General features: G+C 45.0%; 1 pseudogene across 1 annotated transcript; it reads right to left on the reverse strand.

Annotated features, from left to right (window-relative positions):
* Window positions 1–558: 558 nt before the first annotated feature.
* LOC309612671 (small ribosomal subunit protein eS26 pseudogene) lies at window positions 559–7,118 on the reverse strand (annotated as a pseudogene). Its single transcript has one exon. The product of its transcript is annotated as a small ribosomal subunit protein eS26 pseudogene (transcript).
* Between the last annotated feature and the right edge of the window lie 1,982 nt (window positions 7,119–9,100).

The raw sequence follows: 9,100 nt of genomic DNA on the forward strand, positions 1-9,100 counted from the left end.
TGCTGTAATCCCTGCACGGTTGATTATCTGCAGGGGATAGAGACCTGCCTGAATTTCTGCAAGAAAATGGGGGCTTGGTGTGAAGATACATGGGGCTCAGGTGTGAGGATGTGTGTTCTGGGGGACTAAGCACCCCCAGAGGCAGGCTGCTCTTCACCCCTCTCTCAGAGGCTGTGCCGCTCCCTCACATCTCTGCTCCTCTCTGTGAATAGACTATAATTCCCTTTTTGTTACCTCTACTCCTTCGAAATTTAGTTTGCCCAAGGCATCACTTCCGCATTCTGGAAAGGGGGGAGGGGGGAGGAGGGAACATCGACGGTCAAGGAGGGGCGGTGTCAGCCCTCTGTCCATCAAGGCTTTCCTTTACATCTCATTGGTCAGAATGGGGTCACATGACCACGCCGCGCTGTGAGACAGGTTGGGAAAACCTGTAAACAGCTTTTCCAGTCCCTATTGGAGAGACACACAGAAGAGTGAGTGGAGGTAGAAGTCAGACCAACCTGCCCCGGGGTGGGGGGTGGGGTGTGTGTGGGGGGGGTAGGGGGGGTTGAGACAAAAATTTATTAAATGGCTTGAAACTATAAAGCTTTCTGCAAACATTGGCTTCAAAATAGAATGCATGTAGTACCACCCATTTGGAGAGTCATTTGGCAGTGAGTAGGAAGGGTCCCAAATTGTGCAGCATCTTGGCCCCAGTCATTTCATCTTAAAAATTCTATCTGGGGACTTACCTGGTGGCCCAGTGGGTAATACTCTGTGCTCCCAATGCAGGGGGCCCAGGTTCGATCCCTGGTGGGGGAACTACATCCCGCATGCATGCTGCAACTAAGAGTCCATATGCCACAACTAAGAGTCCGCATGCCGCAACTAAGAGCCCACATGCTGCAACAAAGATCCTGTGTGCCACAACTAAGATCCTGTGTGGCACAACTAAGACCCAGCACAGCCAAAATAAATAGAAAATGTTTTAAAAAATTATATCTGAAGAAAAGAATTGCAAAGAGCTGTGTGTAGAAAGTTATTTAATGCAGTATTGCCTAAAATAGTCAAACACTAAAATTTCTCAACTTAATGGAATATTTTATACCATTAGAATAAGCCCTGTAGAGCTTGCGATGAACACACACACACTACTATATATAAGATAGATAACCAACAAGGACCTACTGTATAGCACAGGGAACTCTACTCAATATTCTGTGATAACCTACCTATATGAGAAAAGAATCTAAAAAAGAATGAATATATGTATATGTATAACTGAATCACTTTGCTGTACACCTGAAACTAACACAACATTGTAAATCAACTATACCCTAATAAAATTTTAAAAATAAAGTCTTGGAAAGCTACATGAAATATTTGTGCTAAAACGTTATATGACAAAACCATAGTACAGAATCAAACCTATCCTATCATGACAAGTTTGTAAATAGTATCTGTGCAGAAAAGCTGATATATTATGGTCGTGGGACTATGTGTTGTTTTTTCTTGTTTTCTTTAGTATTGTCATAATACTGTTTGCATAGTTCATACAATTGGGAGAAAGAAATACAATTACAGTGGCTTCCTAGGCCTGCCCCAACTTCTTAGGGGTTGAACAGTCAGATATCTTAGGACATATCAGACTCACGCTCCAGAAGAACCTGCCTTGTGGGGTTGGGGAGAGGTGGTTGCCCTTTTACATTTGCGTCTACCCCCCTCACCCCTAGAAGTAAAAGAATCTGTACAAAAGAGATTCTGGCTCTTCTCCTCCCCTGGCAGAAGCACAACTTCCTTCCCATCCTATTCCAGGAATTAGTAGTTTTCTTCTCTGTTCTGCTCAGGTCAGGTCCTGAGCTACTTCTGCTTTCAAGGATGGGAAGCAGGAGGAAGTATTTCAGGGGTGGTGGCAGTGCACGTCTGACCCTGCCCTGCGAGTGACTTCTGGCCAGCCATGTTCTTAGTGTGATTTTGGTGGAAATGCCCAAGACGCCCATCAAGCCTGTGGTAGGAATTTTTCTCTGATCTGCCTGACGTTTGGCTCCCTGCTTGGACAACTGAGGGAGCAGGTGGAAAAGTCTAGAATGCTTCCAACTGAGTGACAGTCAACTCTGATGCCAATATACCATTTATGTGTCATTGGGGCCATGCCAGCCATATCATGGTCATCCCAAGACACAGTGGGTCAAATAATTATAGCTAATGTTGACTGAATATTCACTACATGCACTCTGACATCTATTATCTCATTTAATCATCACAACAACCCCAAGGGGTGAGTACTATTATTACCATCATTTCCCAGTTGAGGACAATGGGGTCCAGAGAATAACTTGCTCAAGGTCCCAGGCTTTTAGAGCTAGGATTTTAACCCCCCAAGTCTGGCCCCAGGCATCAAAGGCTTAACCAGATTGTTGAGGATGACATTCAAGTGGAACTTTCCTTGGCAATTCAGTGTAATGGAAAAACAATATTTTGTTGTTGGTACTTCCCAGAACCTTCTTAGGAGGGTCGATCCTGTGAGGCAATTGCCTTTGAATGTGGTATGTCAGGCAAATTGGAGGGGTTTAGACAGAGGTAAGTTGTCTGGCTAGGTGAGGGAAAAGAGATTTGGAGAGATGGGTCTGAGAGATTGTGTTGGGGAGAGAGGAGCCTTGATCCTAGGTGCTGCATGGGGCAACAGGAGATGGAGACCCTGCTACCTTCTTTCTCTTGAGAGCAAAGCCAGAAAAGTTTGGGAGAAGAAACACGGCAGAGAGGATTTGTAAGGCTGAGCATGGAGAGTCATTTGATAGCAAACCCACTTGTTTGAAGGAGGTGAGGGAGTGACCCATGCAAAGATCTGGGGAAAAAATACTCCAATCAGAGGGAAGAGCCGATGTGCTGGTCTTGAAGAACTGCAAGGAGGCCAATGTGGCTGGAGTGGTGGGAGCAAGGGCTCAAAGAGAAGGAGATGAGCTCAGAGAGGCAAGGGTGGAGGCTGGGATGACAGATCACTCAGGGCCTGGTAGGTTATGGAAAGACTGGCTTGGACTCCCAGCGAGGTGAGGAGACTTTGTAAGCTTTTGAGCAGAGGAATAATATATGCCTTGTGTTTTGAAAGGCTCCCTCTGGCTACGATGTTGAAAACTGACTTTGTGTTGTTGGGGGGAAATAGAGAAGCAGTGGGGCACAGACAAGGTCTAAGGCTCCATTCCAGGTGGGACAATGGTGGTTTCCACAATTTTGGTAACAGTGGAGTTGGTGAGGAGGGATCATATTTTTGGACATATTTGAAGGCAGAGCCATAGGATTTCCTTATGACTTTCAGTCTGAGTGACTGGAAGTGTTACTGACCAGGGTTTTTGGCCTTCCGCAATCAACTGAAATTGAGAAGACGCCAGTGAGGAACTTCAGGCAAGTCTGTATTGGGGTTCCTGCAGCTGTAGGAGGGGGCGAAAACAAGTAACAGGTTTCCTTGCTCGCTCCCCGAGAGGGGCGGGGATGAGCCAGCTCCTTATATGGGGTGAGGGTGGGGGTGTGTCCAGGGGTCGGGCTGGAGGCGTGGCTTAGGTGGTCTGTCCACCCCTTAGGTGGTGTTGAGTGCAGGGGGCATGCGCAGTACCCTGTTTTAGCTCCCTTTTCTTCAGAAGTGGCAGTTGGGTTTGTTTTTTTTTTTTTTGGTCTTTTTGTCTCTTTTGTCCAGAATTTGCCCCAACTGCACATGCATGCAGTTATAGTCTCTTACAGTTTCTTTGTATTTTGTTGCTCGAGGAGACATTTGTCCAGGTGCAAGCATTACAGCACTGCAGCAAAGAGTCCCAGGCCCCAGCCTGTCTCACAAGGACACTACTGCCACTGATTGAAAGTGGGGGAATAGCGCCGCCATGGTGCCCCCAGCCACCTGGCACTACCACGTGGGCCACACAGGCAAAGGCTTGAACCACAGCTCGTCTGAGCTTCAGCAGAACGTCTGTGATCTTCCTGGAACAGAGGATGAGGAGCTGCTCTGGGGCCACCTCCTGCTCCCCTCCTACGTCCCTTAGGAGGCTCTCAGGAGTCGTGACTCATGTCCCAGGTTCTGACTCTGTATGAGGCTTTCTGCCTCACCCACCGCCCCCTGCCCCCCAACAGAACTCCAGATTAAAACTGCTTTGTCTCTTAGTCTAGGATATAGCCTCCCTTTTTTTGGTATCGTCCTTTTTGATGTGTAGGACGACCATGGAAGGATTGGTTTTGCTGTCTATGTAAGTAATAAACTGTATGAACCTAACAGTGGCTCATTGTAACTTTGCCGGTGGAATCAGTTGTGCCTTGGCCTAGCCTTGTCTCATGTGCTTGAGGCTGAGATGGGCCCAGATGCGGGGAGCATGATTGGGAGTGATCAGGAGTTCAGGTCTAGACATACTTGGTTTGCGGAGCTTGTCAGACATGGGGCGAGCCATCGGCTATCCGAGTCTGGAGCTCAGGAGAGGTCTGGGATGGAGACAGAAACCGAGGATCATCGACATATAGGTGATGTTTACAGCCTTGAGCCCACCTAAGGACAGGAGTAGATAAAAAAAGAGGCCCAAGGACTGAGCTCTGGAATCCTCCTTACCAGGTTGGGGAGAAAAGGAGGGATTGGCCAAAGAACCTGGAAGGAGGGATGGAGGTGAAGGAGAAACAGGTGAGTGAGGGTCCTTGGAAGCCAATATACAAATTAATCCTGGGACGGAGTGGGCAAATGTGAAAAGCTGCTGCGGAATCCCTTAAGATGAAGATTGCAAACCAGTTCTTGGAGTTAACCACTTATCCTTGGTGACAGTGATGAAAAAAGTTTTGGTGAAGTGGAGGCTGGGGTGGGGCAAAGGCTGGAATGGAATGGGTTCAAGGGAGAGTGGGAAGGGCAGACCTGGCCACAGCAAATACAGACAACTGTTCTGGAATCTGCTTTGCAAAAGGGACGCCAAAAAATGGGGCAGTGGTTGGTAGGGGAAGTGGGATCAGATAAAGTTTGTTTGCTTTTTCATTAAAAGAAATATATTAATTCTGGTGGGAATATCAGATTTTTGTATATACACCAGTATTGGTTTTATGTATTTGGTTTTATGTATTTATTCCAGAACCAACACCTTACCTTTGCTTATCTGACTTTAAGGTAGTGCTGTGATATGGCATGTCTGACTATGGAGTGGAGTTATGTAATAAGCTATGCTTCATAGTTTTCTAGGCTATTCTTGTGTGTTTTCTCCTCCAGGTGATTTTTAGAATCAGCTTGTCAAATTCGATAATAATCTTGTTGGGTGAGGTTACACTGAATTACTGAGTAATCTGACGGAGAACTGATACCTTTATAATGTTAAGCCTTGTCACCCATGAATATGGCATCGCTCTCTATTCTTTTATGTCTTTCAGGAAAGAGTAATAGCTTAAAAAATAAATAGTTCATACATATTTCATGCTAGATTTATGCTTACGTGTTTTATAGCTTTTTGGTGCTACGAATGGTGTTTTTCCTATTATATTTTCTATTTCAGAAAATTAGTCTTAGCTGAACAAGAAATGGATTAGATTTTTATATGTTGATCTTGCTGAATAAGATTAGTTCTAACAAGTTATCACTTAATGGTCTTGGGTTTTCATACTTTCTGCAAATGATGACTTTTTTGCCCATTGAATCTGCCTCAAGTAGGAAATAGGGTTATGATTGGATGTTCCTGCTGCCCATCATTTTTGCCCTTGGGGTGGAAACAAAAGTTTCTTCTCTTTGAAGTGGTTTTCCACAGAGTTGGGCTCTGGGTTCTGGATACCCTAATTTACTCAGACTCAGAAAGAAAATAATTGCACCGGGGTGATACGTAATACTGGAATCTTTCATTATACTGACTTGGGTAGAAAACAGATGGGCAGTAAAAAAAAATTTGACAAATATAGGAAAGTAAAATTTCCTTCTAAAAGCTTATTTTAAACTCTTTTCAGTGAATGGAACTGGAAAATTATTTGTTCATATGGACAAAAATGAAACTGGATTCCCTGTTTCACACTGCACACAAAAAATTCAACAGTACACAAAGTAAGAAGTTAAATAACTGAAGTAAAAGAAGTATTTGAGAAGAATATATAGATGAAAAAAATTTTTCTAACTCTGGAGATTTATTAAACAAGTTACAGAAAAGGCTAATAATAAATTTGGCCACATGAAACAAAAGAACTTCTGCACAAGAAAGATGATAATTAGAATTAATAATAGCATCTAACTCATAGTTTGAGCCTGAGTATCAGAAGAGATTATGTCTGTGAAAGGGACCTGTAAATCACTAAGCAAATGGTGGGGTTTTTTAAAAGTATAATTTCCATTTTATTGTCTTTCCAGGGGACCGTATTTCTTTAGTCTTTAAGGACTTAGCTCCTTACATGGGCTTTGGTGGAGGTGCTGGGGCAGCACCAGCAGGTCTAAATCGGGGTGGAGGTGTTCGGTCCTTCCGGGCTTCCCGAGAACGATTCCTGACTACCTTGCTGTGAATGGCACAACTCACGCAGTAATGCGGTTTCACATACAGCTTGGGAAGCACATAGGACAGTTCGCGCCAGGAGCTCACTCACCGTCGAAAACACTCGCTTTGGAAATGTCCCTGACGGCTGCGGCCTCTACGATGCTCCAAATGACGAACTTCTTAATGGCCTCATCCTCGGGCACGCATCGGTCACAGCTGGTGCAGCGAATAGGCTGCACGTGGCCGCGCCCCTTTTAGGCACGACCATTATTCCTTCTTTTCCTGGTCGTCTTGGAAGCGAGGAGGCGAGAGAGCATGGTGGTTGTTTTTAACCTGACCCAGCAAAGCGCCTTATGCTCTATTTAGATTGATTTGATGTTAGGAACACTGGTTCACTCAAATTATTTCAAGTTTTGAAGATTTTGTAGTTAAGATTCCATGATAGGCATCATAAACGGATGGGTTCTTGACACCTTGGTTCCTACAAGCTTCATGCAACCTGCTCCTGCAAAGCGTGCCGTGGGATAGCAGTTAGTGAGCGGTTGGTAGCTGCTACAGTGCTAAGAGCTGAAATACACTGAAATTAACCACAGGTCTTTTTTTTTGGTGCATTATAGACTCAGAGCTCCTAAATAGTTACATCAGAGAGATTCTTCTGGTACAATTGCTATCTAGTTGGGGAGGAAGGATTCTTGGTGCTTGCTACCCTGCCCTCTTTCCAGAATTCTCTCTCTGAGGGAGGGGTGGGGGGGATCTCTCTTACGAACCAGGCACTCTTCTGTGCACTGGAAATAGAGTGATGAGCAAGACAGGCAAGAATCTCTGCTCTCTGGAGCTTATAGACTCTAGTTGGGGAGTCAGACAATAGATAAACTACATAAATATGTAATATAATTTCATGTAATAATGAGTGCTATGAAAAAATATCTGAGTATCTGTAGCAGACACTGCAATTGCTCCATTCACGTCCCATCAGTGTTTATCATTCTCATGCAAGCTGGCCAGGTTTCCAGCTGCCAGTACCTGCCTGCCTGAGGGCTCTCTCTGGCTCCTGGAGCCTTCTCTGCCTGGGTGCAGGGCAAATTGGATGCACCAGAGAAGTAAGGCTTTCCCGGAGAGCAGCCCTCCACTGATAGCTAATGTGAGTTGTAGATAAAAATCTAGCCCCCTCTCCTCTCAGGTGGATAACTCTGAGGCATGTTCTGCCCTGGATTTCAGAGTTCCTCAGTGTATTGAGCTCCGATCATCCACAGCAGTAACTTGTTTCATCTCACAGCTTTTATGGGTTCACTTCCTCACCAGTGTTTCCTGGATTACCTCTCAAATAAATTACTTCCCCTTGTCTCAGTGTTCATGTACAGGGGAACCCAAGGTAAGCTTTCGTCAAGAGTAGGGGTAGGGGATGGATGGGAGCTTATAGCTAGGTGCCCACCTGTGGTTACCTGGTCAGGTGCACACCATAAGATGGGTCATTAAGAAAAGCTCTGGGGGTTGGACAATCTTTCTGAGATATTGCCTATGCCTTTAAAGTGGGCCCTTGGCCTCTGCTAAGGGCACAGAGGGGCCGTGATATCCGAGCAACCTCCTGTGGTGATCAGAGTGTGAAAGTTTTTTTATCAAAAACAAACCCAGCTTATTTATTTATTTATTTATTTTTGCATTCATTCTTTTTTTTTTAAAAAAAATTATTTATTTGGTTGCGCCGGGTCTTAGTTGCAGCATGTGGGCTCCTTAGTTGTGGCATGTGAACTCTTAGTTGCAGCATGCATATGGGATCTAGTTCCCTGACCAGGGATCGAACCCAGTCCCCCTCCATTGGGAGTGCGGAGTCTTAAGCACTGTGCCACCAGGGAAGTCCCGCCAGCTTATTTATTAAAATATGTCCCCACACCCTGGTTGGTAGCTTCTCATCCTGATCCAATGGTCTTATTTCTTTTTCCTCAGCCTCCTTTCCTGCTAACAAGAATGGGCCCTTTGTTGTTTAAATTACTTATTGGTGTTTTTCTTTTCTTTCTGATTATAAACGTCACTCTTTTTTTTTTTTTTGTATAAAAGTTTTAAGTACACAAATATATATAGAAGAAAATTAAAATCACCCTGTGGCAGATTAAAGTTGATCACAAATTCTTTGCCACACCTCCCACTGAGAGGTGAGATCTTTGTCCCCCTCTCTTAGAATGTGGTCGAGCTCCGTGACTGCTTGACCACTAGAATATAGTGGAAGTGACTCTGTGACAGTTTCCAGATCAACACCTTAAGAGACTGGGAACTTTCAATTCTTATCTCTTGGAATACTTGCTCTTGAAGTCTAACCACTATGCTGTGAGTAGCCCAAGCCACAGAGAGAGGCCACATGGCGGTCCTGCAGCTGACAACTCCAACCGAGCTCCTGGCCTGCTGATGGCACCAACTTCCAGCCATGGGAGTGATCTGTTTTGAAAGTCCAGCCGAGCTGAGCCTTCAAGGACTCCAGCCCCAGTCACGATCTGACTGCAGCCATCTGAGATTCCCTAGTGAGAACTGCTGAGGCTAGACAATCCACAGCACCATGACACAATGAGAAGGTGCTGTTTTAGACTTGTGATTGCCAAGGGAGAGGGGATATGGGGGAGGGATGAACTGGGAACTTGAGATTAGCAGATGCAAACTATTCTGTATATGTA

The sequence above is a fragment of the Balaenoptera borealis genome (genome assembly GCF_965194805.1).
Source record: "Balaenoptera borealis genome assembly, chromosome: 16".
In the NCBI taxonomy this organism is placed as follows: Eukaryota; Metazoa; Chordata; class Mammalia; order Artiodactyla; family Balaenopteridae; genus Balaenoptera; species Balaenoptera borealis.